At 39.6% G+C, this 19,206-nt stretch overlaps 1 protein-coding gene and 1 non-coding gene across 5 annotated transcripts in view; both read right to left on the bottom strand.

Annotated features, from left to right (window-relative positions):
* The window catches only part of NFE2L2 (NFE2 like bZIP transcription factor 2), a 161,754-nt gene that overhangs the window by 108,910 nt on the left and 33,638 nt on the right, over window positions 1-19,206 (bottom strand). The window lies entirely within an intron of this gene.
* Window positions 6,735-6,838, bottom strand: LOC112439190 (small nucleolar RNA U13). Its single transcript, XR_003027488.1, has one exon. It is a non-coding gene; the product is annotated as a small nucleolar RNA U13 (small nucleolar RNA).

A 19,206-nucleotide genomic window follows, 5' to 3' on the forward strand; every position in this document is an offset into this window, starting at 1 on the left:
TGGGGTATTCACTATGTCCAATTGATTTGAGAGGAAAAAATTAAAATCCTGGTTTACAGATCCTTTTTTCTTGGCTTGAAGTGGGTTGCTTTAGCATTTACAGCTCACTCCAAGACCCAGAAAGACCAGGGGAAAGGACAATCCTTGACCGGGCATGGTGGTTCATGCCTGTAATCCCAGCACTTTGGGAGGCTAAGATGAGAGGACTGCTTGAGGCCAGGAGTTCGAGACCAGCCTGGTCAAAATAGCGAGACCCCATCTCAATTTATAAAAAAAAAAGAAAAAGAAAAAAAGGGGCAATCCTCAAAATGGGCAGAAACTGAAATAATATGTATCTCGTTGTTCAGTTTGCCTGGAATTAGCAGTGGCTAATAGTTTGGTAACTTGACCAGTGACTTGGAAGGGTTAAGATTGGTCACAAGGAAGTCTGAGTAAAAAGTACGTGAAAGGACCTCTAGAAATAGGCCAGAAGGTGTGAACATTATACCTGATATTATCATTGAAAAGGAAAGTAGATATGATCAAATTATCTAGTTATTATGTTTAAAATTTTAATTAGCTCTGGAACTTACACTGAAGATTAATATATACATCCAATGAACTTGATCCAGCAGTGGTTGAATCTGCCAGTGTATGTGTGTGTATGTGTGTATGTATGTGTGTGCATGAAAAATTCCACCTAAATCCTTCCTCACTCTCACTCTTCCCATATAAACCCTTACGTTCCCCAGAGTATGGTTTAAAAGCCACTGAACTAGTTCAATTTCATTTTAGAGAATAAGAAAATATCCAAAAAATTGACTTGATCTGTCTCAGGCCATATAGTGTCTACCAGAATAAAGGCTCAAATCCTCCTCTTAAACTGGCACTCGCTCCAAAATAGCACGTGACTTCTATAATTCAGAATAAATTCAATATAATGGCAACTCCACTCTTCCCTATTATCTAATCCATTACTCAACATGACCGAAAAGTATCACCATTTTCCATTCTTCAAAGCATGGAAAACTGAATGGCAGGATAGATGCTTGAATGAAAAAAGATTAAATATTAGAATGCATATTTGTAATTTCCATCATATTACCTTTCTCCTTTAGACTTGGAGTGGCCTTCCATCTGTAAGTGGCCAATAGTGTAAAGGACATTGTATTCATTGTTAAATTAAGGGACAGGCAGCTTAATTCTTTCAAAGATGTCTCCAGTTGTGACTCATATCTAAGGTTGCACTATCTAATATAGTAGTCACTAGTCACATGTGGTGATCAAGTTGAAATCTGGCTAGTTTGAATTAAGATATGCTGTAAGTCTTCAAAATCTGGTGTAAATTTACCAGATTTTGTATATATAGATAGATATACACCAGATACATATCTATCTATCTATATATTTAGATATATAGAGAGATATATAGATAGATATGTATCTGGTGTATATTTAGAAGACAGTATGAAAAGACAATGTAAAGTATTTAATTAGTAATATTAAATATTGATTACATGTTAAAGTAATCACATTAAACAATTTTGGTTAAAGAAAATACAGTATGAAAATTAATTTCATAAAGAAGCCAATCTGAGAAGGCTGTACATACTGTGTGATTCCACCCATATGAAATTCTGGAGAAGGCAAAACTCTGGAGACAGTAAAAAGATCAGTGGTTGCCTGGGGTTAGGGTGGAGGGAGGGATGAATAGGTGGAGCACAGAGGATTTTTAGGGCAGTGAAACTACTCTGTGTGATACTATAATGCTGGATATAGGTCACAAATTTCTCCAAACTCATAGAATGCACAACACCAAGAGTGAACCCTAAAGTAAACTACAGAATTTGAGTGTTCCAATGTAGGCTCATCAGTTATAAAACATGTACCACTCTGGTGGGAGATATTGATAATGGGGTAGGCTATGCACGTGTGGGGGCGAGGGGTATATGAGAAGTCTCTGTATGTTCCTCTTAATTTTGCTGTGAACCTAAAACTGCTCTAAAAATAAGTTTTTAAAAAAGCCTATTAAAATGTACTTTACATGTTTTACTTTTAAAAAATATGGTTATTAGAAAATTTTAAATCACAAATGTGGCTTGCTTTATATTTTTATTGGTCAGTGCAAAAGAATGGAAACCAAACCAAGCAGAATTTGGCCAGTGTTTCCTGTAGCTCATTAGTGTTGTCAGAATTATAAAGATGTTAGGTACTCACACAAGTGTATGTGAGCTACTAAGGTTTCAATTTTGGCAAAGTCACCATCTGCAAATCGGAATTTCACACTTTCCAAAAAATACTGGAATGATAGTGAGCTAGTCCTCAAGGATAAGGACTGTGTCTAGTTCTGTTTTTAACACAGAACAAGTTACATTGCTGGCATTTGATAATTTTGCTTTAGAAATCAGGTGGACAAGAGCTTTTAGTTCTTCAGGGAAAGTACAGGGAAAGTGGCCCTCTGATGAATTGCTTTGAACACAGAAATATTTACTTTGAAAATGTAAGCCTCCCATTACTTTATCATATCTATCCAATTTTATTTCACTATAAAATTTTAACTCCTCTGCCCTTAATCATGAAAGTAGAGGAAGGCAGAGTAGACAATGAGTTAATGGTATTCTCTATATGTGATATACAGAATTTTAAGTTGGCTATAATTACGTTTAATTCTATTCATTAAATCAAAGATTTCTCCCAGATCAGTACACACCAGCATGTGACAGAAATCACAGTTAATGCCTTCCTCATCAGAGACCAAGTAGGACTCCTAAGTTCCAGAACGTAATGATTACTTTGGCATCCTACATTATGCAGCAAATCCAATAAAGTACAAACAACCTGCCAAGATATAATGTGAGTGTTACAATGGGACATCATACGTTTTAGCTCCATACCTGCTAGAAGTATCATAAAAGTGAGTGGTGATACTCAGTAAGAATAGTGTCTTCTCAAATCCGTTCCTCCTCCTTCTCTTGTGTTGATGGCATCCCCATCTAGTCATAGTCCTTCTATATTTCCTCATTTTCATCCCCTGTGTCCAAGTGGTCATTCAATAGTACCAATTCTATCTTTCAAATGTCTCTTGAATCCTTCCATTTCCTGACAATTTTCAGTGTAACTTTCCTAGGTGATTCTCTCATCAACCCTGCCTTGGACACCTGGAATAATCTTTATGTAATTAGGTTTCCAGCACAAGCACCTATTAAGCTGTTTTCATTTTTCCCTCATTTTATTGAAGCTCCAAATTGCCACCAGAATTATTTATCTAAACATATCCTTCTCCTGCTTGAAAACTTGCCAAATGGATCCCCATTACCTGCAGGATAAAGTCTAAACTTCACATGACATTTAAGGCCCTATATATTCTAATCTCAGTTTACCTTTCCAAACTTATCTCCTGCCTCTCTTACCACACCCTAGACCCTGAACGTCCAAGTTTTTTTTAAAATTACATAATCGAAAAACCGTGAACATTCCAAATTTTTAAAAGTTGATAATAATGAGGGAATTGAAAAGATTTGTATACAATAAAATGAACATGCCTCAAATATAAATCTGTTACTTGTGGAAAATTTATTCTACGCATTTCCTTTTGTCAATGAAGTGGGAATTCTTTTGACAGCAAGTGATAGAAACCTAATTTGAATTTCTTTGGCAAAAATGAGAAATTATTGGCTTATGGGTTCCAAAAAAGGGTTAAAAAGCCAAACCAAGAGATAAGCAGAACTATAGTTCTACCTCAGAAACCCCATTGCCATCAGAATTCCCTTTGACAACTGGCTTGGCCCGTCTCTGCATATCAGCTTCATCTGAGACAGAATCTGCCCGAAGCAGAAAACATGATTACCTACAGCTCTTTGGGTCAGTGTCCTTTAAGAACCATATGGCTGTCTCTCTTTCTTCATTCCAGTCTGAAAAATCCAGAGGAAGGCCTCTTATTGTACTGGCTTAGATCAGGTGCACCTATCCCTGATTTATCAAGTGTGGCCAGGAAAGAAGGATCACGTAAACACAGAAAATTTCTGGCTGTAGCCATGTGGATGGTGGTGGGAGATAGGGATATTACTCCTTAGGAAAGAGTGCTATTAGTGAAGGCAATAGCACAGATATCTGCCAGAGCAAGTAATTCTTAAGAATTTTAGTGGAATTAAATCAGAAGAGCTGAAAGTTATATAATTAATTATATTTAAATTATATATTTAATTATATTTAACTTCACTTATAATTACTAATTGATCCAGGTCTGCTAGCACTGTAGCTGGCGCCACCACAATAGATTTTTAGACTTGTTTGGCCTACAAGTTTGTACTCATAATTTGCTTATTCTAATTTTTTGTTAGTTTTGTTTTAGGTATCTAATTATATTTGTTCTAAATGCTAATAATTTTGTTTCCTAATAGTCATAACTCATATTTCTATTTTGTTGTTTATTTTACTTGCCAGAACTTCCAGAATTATAGAAAATAATCATTTGTGTTATTGTAAAGTTTATATGTGTGTGTGTTTATGTATATAAAGACTAGTAGTGTAAGGAAGCAGGAAAAGGGTATCTCCATTAAGTGACTATTTACATTCCTATTGGAGCTAGAATGGAACTTAAAGATACCAGGGTTTGTAACAAGCCAGTATGCAGAGGATGGTATTCCCAGTGTTTGAAACAGGCCGGGTGTGGTGACTCACGCCTGTAATCCCAGCACTTTCGGGGGCCAAGGCAGTAAGATCACTTGAGGCCAGGAGTTCAAGACCAGCCTGGGCAATAGGGTGAAACCCCATCTCTACAAAAAATTAGCCAGGCGTGGTGGTGCATGCCCGTAGTCTCAGCTACTGGGAGGCTGAGGTGGAGCCCAGGAAGTTGAGGCTGCAGTGAACCGTGTTCACACTGCTGCACTCCAGCCTGGGTGACAGAGCAGAGACACCGTCACAAACAAAACAAAACAAAACAAAACATTGAAATAATGTTGGGTTGTTAAACAACATATAGGTTGGTGAACTACTGCTGCCCTGAGATATTACCTTTCCCACCCCTCATCTTTACGGTCCAATAACTAAAGGGTTAGATCATAGCAGGGGGCTGTCCATTCTGGTTGGTTTTAACTAACTGTTTTAATATTTTGATTATCGGTGATATTAGAACACAGTAATTTGACTGTATACCCCTAGTGGAATATACTACCTTGGGATACAAAAAAAAAAAAAAACTGCAAGAAAATCTTAAATTATCTTTAATGACCAAATTGTCAGAGAGAGAGAGAGAGAGAGATTACAAGCCGCCTCTAGCTCACTGAGCTCCAGTGGAAGGAGAAGGAGGTGAGAAAGATTTCTATACTATGGCCCACAAATCTATCAGTGGTAAAGCATTCAAGAAGTCACTGGATACAAAAGTCACCTGCAAGAGTTCACCCTCTACTGGAGTGCTGAAGAAACTTCATCATTGAGGTACTGCTGCACTGGTACTGTGGTACTCTATAAAATTAAATATTATCAGAAGTCCATAAGCTTCTGATTTGCAAACTTCCCTTCCAGCACCTGGTGCAAGAAATTTCTCAGGACTTCAAAACAGATCTGTGCTTCCAGAGCACAGCTGTTGGTGCTTTGTGGAGGCAAGGGAGGCCTATTTGGCTGGCCTTTTTGAAGACAACAACCTATGTGTCCTCTATGCCAAATGTGTAACAATTATGGCAAAAGACATCCAGCTAGCACACCACATATGTGAAGAACATGCTTAAGAATTCACTGTGCTGGAAAACATTTCATTCTTCTCTCTCTCTCTTCTTCCTGACACTGGTAGTTGTGAATGTTAGATTTTTTTTTCCCATGAGGTGAAATGGTACCTACATACAATGATTGCAAGTGGAAAAACAGAAGACAGAAATCAGGTATTGGCAATTTCTCCATATTCATTTGTGTATGAATTTTTAATATAAATGCAGGGACACAGATTTGATTATATGAATGTATCAAATTTTCACATGTATGATAAAAATATGCACAACTATTGTGTATCAATAACAAATTTTAAAAATGCAAGGACACAAAGCATTAATGCAAGTCAAAATGTTTCAGTGAACAAGTTTCAGCAGTTCAACTTTTTTTTTTTTTTTTTTTTTGAGACGGAGTTTCTCATCACCCAGGCTGGAGTGCAATGGCGCGATCTCGGCTCGCTGCAACCTCCACCTCCTGGGTTCAAGTGATTCTCCTGCCTCAGCCTCCCAAGTAGCTGGGATTACAGGCACCTGCCACCACGCCCGGCTAATTTTCATATTTTTTAGTAGAGACAGGGTTTCACCATGTTGGCCAGGCTGGTCATGAACTCCTGACCTCAGGCAATCTGCCTGCCTCAGCCTCCCAAAATGCTGGGATTACAGGCATGAGCCACCACACCTGGCCAGCAGTTCAACTTTATAACAATATAAATAAACCTGTTAAAATGTTCTGGACAATGCCAGCATTTGGACTTTTTAAAAACAAGCAAATTTCTTATTGATGGCAACTAAATAATGTTGGTAGCATTTGATAATACAGTCGATTCTGTGCATTCACTGTACTTTTCTGAGTTGTCCTACATGCAAGTACAGGTTTTTAATGTTGTCTGTCTTCTGTGCTATTCCTGTAAGTTTGCTATTAAAATATATTAAGCTATTTTTTTAGAAGGAGAAAATGAAAGAAACACAAACATTGGATATTTTATGATATTAAGGAATTCTTGTTAATTTTTAAGGTATGCTAATAGTATTGGTATTATTATTATTTTTTCTTGTCAGACGGGTAATGTGCTGACATCATAACAAGGTTCAACAGCGGCACATCTCACACATGCATGTGAACACCCAATCATCACGCTCATGAACTACAAAAGGATCAGGATTATGTTTTTAAAAGGTCTTTCCCTTTCATGATAAATACTAAAATATTTACAGATCAAATAATATAGCTGGACTGCTTCACAAGAATCCATTGGGTGTTGAGGTAAAGAGAAAAGTGAATGGGTATAGACGAAATAAGAGTGGTTATGAAGTGACGATTTTTGTGGCTGTGGGATTGGTCACTGAATTAGTCTCTCTATTCTTGTGTATGATAAAAATTTTCCATTATAGGCCTGCTGTGGTGACTCATGCCTGTAATCTCAGCACTTTGGGAAACCGAGGTGGGCAGATGGCTTGAGCCCAGGAGTTTGAGACCAGCCTGGACAACATAGCAAAACTCGGTCGCTACAAAAAATAGCCATGATCACACCACTGCACTCCAGCCTGAGTGACAGAGTGATATCATGTTTCAAAAAAAAAAATCCACTATAAAAAGTCAACAAAAAAGTTACATTTATTTACTATCACTCCTGCAGGTCACATAACTAAATTCCCTAACTTTATGATTGCAAAAATTTGAGTAAACAATTCCCCCAGGACTCTTCACAAAAAAGCACTTTGGAAAGAAGCACTTGCTTTTTGGAAAAAAAGCAAGGACTTTGGAATCTCACTTACTATACCAGCTATGTGACCTGTGGCAAATTACTTAACTTCTTCAAATAACATTTGAGTTATCTGTATAATGAGGCTAATAGCATTTATCATGACGGGCTTTGTGAGAACTAAAGGAAATAGCACCTGTAAAGGGCCTAGCACAGTGAGCAGAGAGTAGATGCTCAGTAGGTGGCAACTGTCACTATTATAAAGTGTCTAAGATCATACAGCTTGTAGTAGTACAGTCAGATTTAAAGCACAGGTTTCCTGAGGCACAATTCTGCCATATTAGGTTATTTCTTTTGAGTAACAAGCTTTTAATAGGTACCAGCTGAACTGAAGAAAACAGAGAAACACCTGAATGGAAATTAATTAACAACTGATAAGAAGATTTGTTTCCCTAGATATGATATCATATCATATCTTCAATAATGGCATCAATCTTGTTTCTCATTGACAGTCATGGCCTGACTGTATCCTTCCCATGACAACATTTGGTTCCATGAGGGCTGATTTAAATAAAAGGAATCTGCTTTAGGAGGGTTTCTATTTTTAAATCTGTAACAAGAGGCCCCATATGCAGCACAACTACCTATAGATGATAATCTGACTTGACCAAGGTCACCCTGCTAGATAGAGGCAGAAATGGGTTTAGAACCTATATTTCCAGGTCTGTATATTTGCTTTCAGTAAATATGCTATTTTTATTTATTTATTTTTGAGACAGGGTAGAGGGTAGAGTGCAGTTGCATGATCATAGCTCACTGCATTCTCAACCTCCTGGGCTCAAGCAATTCTCCTTGCCTCAGCCTCCTGAATAGCTAGGACTACAGGTATGGGCCACTGTGCCTGGCTAATTTTTAAATTTTTTTTTGTAGAGACATGGTCTCACTGTATCGCCCAGGCTGGTAATGAACACTTGGCCTCAAGTAATCCTCCTGCACTGGCTTCCTAAAGTGCTGGGATTACAGCTGTGAACCACAGCGCCTGGGCTGAATATATTATTTTTAGATGTTTACACATTAGGAAAAATAATTTCCACTATAAAGCATACAATGTATGGTACTGTCTTTCTAAGAATCAACAATAAGGAATGTTCCATTTATCACTACACAGACTATTGCTTTTTCTTCTTTCTTTTTTTTTCTTCTGAGACATCAGTTTCAGCAGATGCCCTTTGCCAGATGCTCCTGGCACTCTGAACTTCTTATCATCTGATTTGAGGAAGAGCTGCAGGGCTTTAAACAATGTATGTATTTATTGGCATTATTCTCTTTGTTCTCTACTTACATAAGGCTCCTCAGTACTTTCTTCTTTCTCAGTAATCTTGGAAACCTTTCATAGGAAGGGAAAAGAAAATAGGATCTTTATTCTCTGTACTTCTTGGTGGAAGCGAGGGAGAATATATGATGGAATTGATGAATGGAAACAATAAAACTAAAGGACTTTAGCCCAGTCACTCTGCTACTATACTAATGAAAAATTTAATTGTGTTTAATAAACACCTAACATTGTGCTAGATGCTGAGAATACACAGGTGATTCAGACATTTTAACAGTTCAGTGTACCTGCCCTCAGACAGCACAGAGTTTAGTAGGTTGGGTAGATGGGTATCAAAACAACTATAATAAAAAGCTAGAAAATACAACTGTTAAACAGAGGTGAAAGTGAAATGCTTTAGCAAGAAGAGAGAAGTTCTGACAAGAACAGACAGGCTTTCAGAGAGAAAGTGGAGTGTGGTTGGGGCCACGAGGGATCTTACTTTAGCAGACTGAGAATCAGAATTTAAGACTTGTTACTCCAAGACTGTTGGTGGTTACCGCATATGAAGGAAATTGGAAAGGACAGGGTGTATTCTGAGAACACTGGTGTGGCTCCAACTGCCAGAGGCAATCCACTTGAGGGTTCTTTCTTGCCTTTACAAAACAAAATGTAAAAACACAGAGGATAAAAATAATCAAACCAAACCAAAGTTAAAAGAATAACAATACGATACAGGACAGGCCAGGTTCTTTCTGTTCCAGAACCCACGTGTCAAGGAAGAGGCCATATGTATCTCTACAACATGAATGTTGCTATCCATTCATCAAATATTTAATGAACCCCATTGTGTGCTGGGCATTGGGATAAATGCTGTGGACAAAGCAGTGAACAAGACAGCCATAGCGTCTGAGTTCACAAAGTTTATATTCTGACTAGGGACACAGTGTTTAAACAGCAACTAATTACATAACTACAACTGTAATAGGCAGTGTAAAGAAGTGAAGATGCTAGGGGAACAGCTAACAGTCTGGAGTATTAGGAATTCTTCTTTGAAGAAGTCACATTTGAACTGAGTGCTAAAGGAAGAGTGAGGGCAGGAGCTGGAGTTAGGGGTTGAAGGCAGGGGAAGAGTGTTCAGGGTAGCACCACCAGTGTGGGTGGCCAATGAAGAGTGAGAAAGCTAAGCAGGTGGGTGAAAGCCTCTTTGTGCATGGCCTTGTAGGCCCCATTCATGATTTGGGTCATTACCCTCACACACCAGGAAGCAACATAGTTTTGAAAGGTCAGTTTGAGTGCAAAATGGAGAAAGGATCAAAGAGAGAAAAGATGGCAAAGACCAGTCAGAAGGCTACTGGGACCTGCCTAGAATCCAGGCAAAGAAATGAGGGTGACTTGTATTAGGGTGGAGACAATGGGGATGGAGAGAGTAAGGAAGAAAGTTTGGGAGGAGGAGGGCAAGAGCTGAAGAGAAAGTCTGGCTTGACAGATCAGCTGGGTGGTGTGTGTGTGAGTGTGTGCATGTGCGTGTGAGACAAGATCAGCTGGGATGGTATGTTTGTGTGTTTACAAGATCAGCTGGGATGGAGTGTGTGAGTGCAAGTGTGTGAGACAAGATCAGTTGGGGTGGTGTGTGTGTGAGACAAGATCAGGTGAGATGGTGGGTATGTGTGTTTGTGGGTATGTGTGTTTGTGGGTGTGTGTGTGACACAAGATCAGCTGGGGTGGTGTGTGTGTGTGAGAGAGAGACAAGATCAGTTGTGGTTGTGTGTGTGTGTGTGTGTGTGCGACAAGATCAGCTGGGGTGGTGTGTGTGTGTGAGAGAGAGACAAGGACAAGATCACCTGGGGTGGTTGTGTGTGTGTGTGTGTGAGTGAGACGAGATCAGCTGCAGTGGTGTGTGTGTGTGACACAAGATCAGCTGGGGTGGTATGCATGTGTGTGTGTGTGTGTGTGTGTGAGAGAGAGAGAGAGAGACAAGACCAGCTGGGGTGGTGTGTGTGTATAACAAGATCGGTTGGGGTGGTGTATGTGTGTGTCTGTGTGACAAGATCAGCTGCGGTGGTGTGTGTCTGTGTGTGTGACAAGATCAGCTGGTGTGGTGTGTGTGTGTGAGACAAGATCAACTGGGGTGGTGTGTGTGTGTTTGTGACAAGATCAGCTGGGGTGGTGTGTATGTGAGACAAGATCAGCTGGGGTGGTGTGTGTGTGTGTGTGTGTGACAAGATCAGCTAGGGTGGTGTGTGTGTGTGAGACAAGACCAGCTGGGGTGGTGTGTGTGTATAACAAGATCAGCTGGGGTTGTGTGTGTGTGTGACAAGATCAGCTGGTGTGGGGTGTGTGTGTGTGTGAGACAAGATCAGCTGGGGTGGTGTGTGTGTGTTTGTGACAAGATCAGCTGGGGTGGTGTGTGTGTGAGACAAGATCAGCTGGGGTGGTGTGTGTGTGTGTGTGTGACAAGATCAGCTAGGGTGGTGTGTGTGTGTGAGACAAGACCAGCTGGGGTGGTGTGTGTGTATAACAAGATCAGCTGGGGTTGTGTGTGTGTGTGACAAGATCAGCTGGTGTGGGGTGTGTGTGTGTGTGTGAGACAAGATCAGCTGGGGTGGTGTGTGTGTATAACAAGATCAGCTGGGGTTGTGTGTGTGTGTGACAAAATCAGCTGGTGTGGGGGGTATGTGTGTGTGAGACAAGATCAACTGGGGTGGTGTGTGTGTGTGTGACAACATCAGCTGGGGTGGTGTGTGTGTGAGACAAGATCAGCTGGGGTAGTGTGTGTGTATAACAAGATCAGCTGGGGTTGTGTGTGTGTGTGACAATATCAGCTGCGGTTGTGTGTGTGTGAGACAAGATCAGCTGAGGTGGTGTGTCTGTGTGTGTGTGAGAGAGAGAGACAAGATCAGCTGGAGTGGTTTGTGTGTGTGTGTGTGTGAGACAAGATCAGCTGTGGGGTGTGTGTGTGTGTGAGATTGAGAGAGAGAGAGAGACAAGATCAGCTGGGGTGGTGTGTATGACAAGATGAGCTGGGGTGGTGTGTGTGTGTGAGAGAGAGAGACAAGATGAGCTAGGGTGGTGTGTGTGTGTGAGAGAGACACAAGATGAGCTAGGGTGGAGTGTGTTTGACAAGATCAGCTGGGGTGGTGTGTGTGTGTTTGACAAGATCAGCTGGGGTGGTGTGTGTGTGTGAGACAAGATCAGCTGGGGTGGTGTGTCTGTATAACAAGATCAGCTGGGGTGGTGTGTGTGTGTGTGTGACAAGGTCAGCTGGGGTGGTGTGTGTGTGACAAGATCAGCTGGGGTGGTGTGTGTGTGTGTGTGACAAGATCAGCTGGGGTGGTGTGTGGGTGTGGGTGTCTGTTCCATAGCAGTAAGAGGAATCAGAGTATCTCTAAGCAGGGACCAGATTTTAGACTAGCAAATCTGCACCACTTTTAGTTATATTCTCTTTTCCATTACACTAGAATCCCCACACTCTCGAACCAAGCCCAAAGTCAGACCAGAACGTCAAGAATCAGTGATCTTTTCTTAATCCCCGTATACTGAAACTGCGCAAGATTTGGCTTGTGGGGTCACACCCTAAGCATTCCTCAATTCTTTCCCAGAACCTTGTGCAAAACTTTAAACAGAGGGAACAGACAAGGATACCAGGAAGACAAAAAAGAAAAGAGGAAACCTGTAATCAGCTAGAAAGAAAAGGATGATAAGTAAATATGGGTTAGCTGTACTGAGTTAAAGAAATATATTGGCTGGGCACCGTGGCTTGTGCCTGTAATCCTAGAACTATGGGAGGTCGAGGTGGGCAGATCACCTGAGGTCAGGAGTTTGAGACCAGCCTGGCCAACATGGTGAAACCCTGTCTCTACTAAAAATACAAAAATTAGCTGTGCGTGGCTGCATGCACCTGTAGTCCCATCTACTTGGGAGTCTGAGGCAGGAGAATTGCTTGAACCCAGGAGGCAGAGGTTGCAGTGAGCCGAGATTGCACCACTGCATGCCAGCCTGGGTAACATGACGGAACAAGACTCCATCTTAAAAGAAGAAAGAAAGAAAGAAATATATTGGTACAAGTTCCCAGGCCTTCCTGTTTTGGGTGGAGATGAAATAAACCTTTAGAGAGAATCTTAGCTGCAACTATGTTTGAGGCCCTTATCTGCTGGAGGAACAACAACTTAGTAGTGCTAAGGCTTGGACATTGTAATTACTTAGTAAATATTTGTTGAAGTGAAGCATAATAAAGGTTCTGAGGGTTATATACACTCAGTGAAAATTATTTAGAGTCCCCAACTTCTATCATTTCATTACAAAAAGGAGAAGGAAACAGGGAGCAGATAGGGTTTGGCTGCTGTTGTGGAAACAGGAACTTCATGTCATATGAAGTAAGCTCTGGGACAGGAATTTTAGTAATAACGGGTTGACGCTTGGCAAGTCTGCACCTTTGTTTTCTCACTTAAAGGAGGAGATTGTATAAGATGGAGATTTTCTAAGTGCAACTTTTGATCTAATATAGTATGGAAAGCAAGGTCCAAAAGCTTATACTGTATAGATTTGAGTGGGAAAAAAAGCAAGCAGCCCATTTACTGAAGGCAACAGGGAGCCTTCTCTGCTACATTTCAAAGAATCTTATTAAACTGAGACAGGATCCAAATGTGGATTCCTTTCTCTGGGCTCCCGACTAGGAATTGATTGCCACCACCTGTTTTTGTTCATACTATCATCTGTTATTGTCTAAAACAAATATTCTCCCTTCACTACAGTCCTCAGTTTCTCAACAACTTTCCTAACAATTCAGGAAACCAAGCACTCTTGCCAAGGACGTGGGTTCATGTAAGTTTCTTCAACCACAGCCTCCTAGGATCCTTCCCCAGGGCAGCCAAGTCTCAGGCTTCTTTTCCAGACACCTCAGTTTTCTATAACAAGGGGAATTTTTTCTTTAACCATAGAAATAAATATACCTTTATAACTTAATTTTTTTTCCTATAGGTTACTGGGGTACAGGTGTTATTTGGTTACAAGAGTAAGTTCTTTAGTGGTGATTTGCGAGATTTTGGTGCACCCATCACCTGAGCAGTATACGCTGCACCCTGTTTGTAGTCTTTTATCCCTTGCCCCCTCCCACCCTTCCCCCCAAGTCCCCTAAAGCCCATTGTATCATTCTTAAGCCTTTGCGTCCTCATAGCTTAGCTCCCACATATCAATGAGAACACAGGATATTTGGTTTTCCATTCCTGAGTTACTTCACTTAGAATAATAGTCTTCAGTCTCATCCAGGTCATTGCAAATGCCATTAATTCATTCCTTTTTATGGCTGAGCAGTATTCCATCATATATATTTATATATATTTATATATAAATATATATAAATATAAATATATATATATATATAAAAAAGTTTCTTTCTTTTTCTTTTTTTTTTGAGATGGAGTCTTGCTCTCGTCGCCCAGGCTGGAGTGCAGTGGTGCGATCTCAGCTTACTGCAAACTCCGCCTCCCGGGTTCAAGCGATTCTCCTGCCTCAGCCTCCTGAGTAGCTGTGATTACAAGCACCCGCCACCATGCCTGGCTAATTTTTGTACTTTTAGGAGAGACGGGGTTTTGCCATGTTGGCCAGGCTGGTTTCAAAGTCCTGACCTCACGTGATCCGCCCACCTCAGCCTCCCAAAGTGCTGGGATTACAGGCATAAACCAGTGTGCCCAGCCTATATCACAGTTTCTTTATGCACTCGTTGATTCATGGGCATTTGGGTTGGCTCCACGATTTTGCAACTGCAAATTGTGTTGCTATAAACATGCATGTCCATGTTCTTTTTCGAATAATGACTTGTTTTCCTCTGGGTAGATACCCAGTAGTGGGATTGCTGGATCAAATTTTAGTTCTACTTTTAGCTCTTTAAGGAATCTCCACACTGTTTTCTATACAGGATGTACTAGTTTACATTCCCACCAGCAGTGTAGAAGTGTTCCCTGATCACTGCATCCACACCAACATTTACTGTTTTTTGATTTTTTGATTATCACCATTCTTGTAAGGTGGTATTGCATTGTGGTTTTGATTTGCATTTCCCCGATCATTAGTGATGTTGAGTATTTTTTCATGTTTGTTCACCGTTTGTATATCTTCTTTTGAGAATTATCTATTCATATCCTTAGCGCACTTTTTGATGGGATTGTTTGTTTTTCCTTACTGATTTGAGTTCATTGTATATCCTGGATATTAGTCCTTTGTCAGATGTATACATTGTGAAGATTTTCTCCCACTCTGTGGGTTGTCTATTTACTCTGCTGACTGTTCCTTTTGCTATGCAAAAGCTCTTTGGTTTAATTAAGTCCCAACTATTTATCTTTGATTTTATTGCATTTGCTTTTGGGTTCTTGGTCATGAAATCATTGTCTAAGCCAATGTCTAGAGGGTTTTTCCAATGTTATCTTCTAGAATTTTTAGTTTCAGGTCCTAGATTTAAGTCCTTAATCCATCTTGAGTTGACTTTTGTATAAGGTGAGAGATGAGGTTCCACTTTTATTCTCCTACATGTGGCTAGCCAATTATCACAGCACCATTTGTTGAAAAGGGTGTCCTTTCCCCACTTTATGTTTTTGTTTGCTCTGTCAAAGATCAGTTGCCCGTAAGTATTTGAGTTTATTTCTGGGTTCTGTATTATGTTCCATTGGTCTATGAAAAAAAAATTTTTTTTGATATATTGTCTTACGCTGTCAGGCTGGAGTGCAGTGGTGCAATCTTGGCTCACTGCAGCCCTGACCTGTCAGGCGCAGGTGATCCTCCCACCTCAGCCTCCTGAGTAGCTGGGACCACAGGCATGTGCCATGAAGGCTGGCTAATTTTTTTTTTTTTTTTTTTTTTTTTTTGTAGAGACAGGGTTTCATCATGTTGCCCAGGCTGGTCTCAAACTGCTGTACTCAAGCGATCCATCCATCTCGGTCTCCCAAAGTGCTGGGATTACAGGTGTTAGCCACCATGTCCAGCCCATAACTTTTAATGATTCTATTGTCTCCACATAGCAATGAAGGTAGCTATGAGGAGGCTGGCCAGGGATCTTCTGCATATCTGCTCTTGCAAATGGTGGCCTCTGCAGCTAGTGGAGCTCACCAGGATTTGGGCTAGGAGTAATAGTTAACCAAGGCCCTGGAAATCACAACCATTCCAAAAGGGGCATGGACAATGGTTGGACTCCCTTAGTGTTTCAAACGGGGCAGAAATTAAGGGTCAATGGTAACATCTCATCATAAACTTCTTTATTTGAAACACTGATGGGAAGCTTTCTCTCATCTTTTCTGCCTTTTCTTTCCTTTTCTTTCTTTTTTTTTTTCTTAATAGAAACATATCAGAAAAGTCAGCAAGCATAATCCCAAGGAAGGATTTCTGACAAAGAGCCTTTAGATAAAAACATATTTATCAAAAAACAAATTTTTCAGTCAAGGGCCTTTAGACACTGTATCATTTTCTTTCCTTATAACAGATATTCAGACTACTTCTTGGAAGGGCCCCAAATGCCTTGCCTAAGAACAATGAACAAAAGTCACAGTCTCCTAATTCCATTAGTCAGAAAACATTGTGGTTTCAGAAGTTTTTGCTTATAGGGCATTTTGTAGCAGTATCCTGGACAGGGGTTGACATGGAAACCTGTGTTTCTCCAATAGGGTTTCCATGGCAATTCTATAGATTTTCTCATTTGTTAATAGCAATAGCCTTGGTTTTGATAACTAATATAATTATAATAGACCTGAGATTAAAAAGGTGAATCACTCTACTTGGATGGGGTTCCCTTGTCAGGGTCAGAATAGTATATTTGGCAACCAACCAGCCTCTGCACAGAATCATCTAGAACTGTGTTAACTAATATGATGTCCATTATCCACATATAGCTATTTAGATTTAAATTAATTAAAGCTAATAAAAATTAAAAATTCAGTTTCTGACTTTCAAGTGCCATTTTTCTAGTGCACATGGGGCTAGTGGTTACCCACTAGACAGCACAGTTATAGGACATTTCTATCATCATAGAAGTTCTGCTGGACAGCACTGATGTAGAAGAATCATTTATCTGTAAATGTATCAATTACTCATTCAATTAGTAATTCATTTAAATTGAGATACCTTCCTTAAATTTTTTCAGCCTCACTATAAACCAGAAACAAAGCAAGGCCGGACATGGTTAATACCTGTAATCCCAGCACTTTGGGAGGCCAAGGCAGGCGGATCACTTGAGCTCAGGAGTTTGAGACCAGCCTGGGAAACATGGTGAAACACCATCACTACAAAAAATATAAAAATTAGCTGGGCATGGCGGCATATGTCTGTGGTCCTAACTACTCAGGCAGGATTGCTTGAGCTCAGGAGGCAGAGGTTGCAGAGAGCTGATAACAGGCCACTGTGCTCTGGGCTCCAGCCTGGGCATCAGTGCAAGACCCTGTCGAAGGAAAAAAAAGAAAAGAAAAGAAAAGAGAGAAGAGAAAGCAAACAATCCCAGCACCCAATCCTTAAAAGGATTCTTGGCTATTACATTTCATTCAGGGCTTGTAGTAACTGGGGGTAGTGTTTTTGTAACTTGTTAAAAACTACGTTCAAATGCAGCTCCAAGTAGAGGGAGGAAGAGGTCCTTATTAGTGGTGTTTGGGGAAAGGCCCATATTAAAGACATAATCCTCATTGTTTCAGAATTTGAAAATACTCTTGGACAAAGGCTCCCCATATCTCGTATGAATTTAGGGAACCTAAGAAAGTCCTCTGTCTTACTCCCTAAATACATCTTCTCCACCTACTCATCGTGAAACATAAAATTCTCACATATAAGTGGGAGCTAAGTAGCGTGTGTACACATGAACTTAGAGTGTGGAATAGACAATGGAGACTCAGAAGGGTGGGAGGGGAGGGGAAGAAGGATGAGAAATTATGTAATGGGTACATTGTAACATTATTCCAGCGAGGGTTCCACTAAAAGTCCAGACCTCACCAGGAGGTAGTGTATCCATGTTAGCAAAACTTCACTTGTACCCCTCAAATTTATACAAATAATTTAAAAATAATTTTATATAAATGGAAAACAATTCCCTCAATAGGGAGAAAAAACTTTTATTAGAAAATTAGATATAAAACTTTAACATAAATATCCTTGGGAGAAACACTTAGATATTTAGAAACACTTATATATTTACTAAGCTGTAAATATCTACCACTTACCAATAGGTTTTCACAGACGGAAGAGAAAGTTCAAAGTTGCTGACTTTCTGGATTGAAATGGAACTGATTGGGGAGAGAAGGATCAGAAGGAGAAAGATTTGCAGTAAGGGTAGATTTTTACTGCCCGACTTTGCCAAAGCTTAGCCTTTGGTATTTAGGGACTATAAAGTGACAATTGGATTGACAGAACTACCATCTCTGGTTTCCATTTGCTTTGAAATTGGGGTCCCCCCAGACCCTGAGCAAATTCACTAATTACTCTCAGCATGAGAATGATCAACACTGGTCTAGGCATTTGACTTTTGGTGACAATAAATTACAGAATTTCAGAGTCTGAGGAACTTTGGTAGCATTTTGTCCACTTCATTAGGCCAAGAATTTGAAAATTATCTTCTTCTAAACTTCAGGGTCTATTTCAGGGATATCATAAAATTTTACCTAAATTTTCATTTCTAAATTGCAAAACCTACTAGATTAGATTAGAAGCTTCCTGCCCATCATCCTTAGTCTCCAGCAAAGGGCAAAATACCTTATAATGTTTGTGCATCTGCTGAGCTGCAGTCTCCTATTTTAGAGATAAAGAAAATGAATCCTAGAAAAGGAAAATGTTTTTCCCAAGGTCATGGAGTGAAGTAACAGTAAGACAGTACTAGGACCAAGTCTTCTGTGTGTTCTTTCCACAGCACTGTGCTGATTTCTCACAACTGTTTTCTTTCTTCGAATACTTAGTTGTGGAGGCTGGTACAGCTTCCCACAGTTCAGTTGGGTGCAATTATTGTTTCTGTCTCTTTTATTTTAGTGTTTTTAATTCATTTACTGTCTAGCAGTGCTGAAAGCATCAAATGGGAGTATTTTCTTGTCCTAGGCAAAGATAGTGTAGCATTAAAGAAAAATTACTAGGAAGAAATACAGCAAAATATTATCAGCATATCTCTTGGGTAGTAGAATTACAATATAAATTCAGTCATATATTTAAATAATTTTAAAAGTAAAAATTTTTTTAAATTTTAAATTTTTTAATTTTAAAATTTAAAAATTTTAAAAAATGGTTAATTTTACTAATTAATATAAATATTTTATTTTCTTTTTAATCTTTTTTGTATGCCCATTTTTTTCTAAAATGATCATTAATTTTAAATATTTTATTAATATTTTTCTCATGAATTGCTTTATAATCAGAAAAGAACATTCTATGTAATATATGTATGATATAATATTACAATATATGTATGATCTCCTTCTCCTATTTGTATTGTTTGAAAGGATCCTAACTTCATTTACATAGAGCGAAGCAGTGGACTCCCATTAAAAAGGGTGAA

This window comes from Pan paniscus, chromosome 13 (genome assembly GCF_029289425.2).
Source record: "Pan paniscus chromosome 13, NHGRI_mPanPan1-v2.0_pri, whole genome shotgun sequence".
NCBI classification, from domain to species: domain Eukaryota; kingdom Metazoa; phylum Chordata; class Mammalia; order Primates; family Hominidae; genus Pan; species Pan paniscus.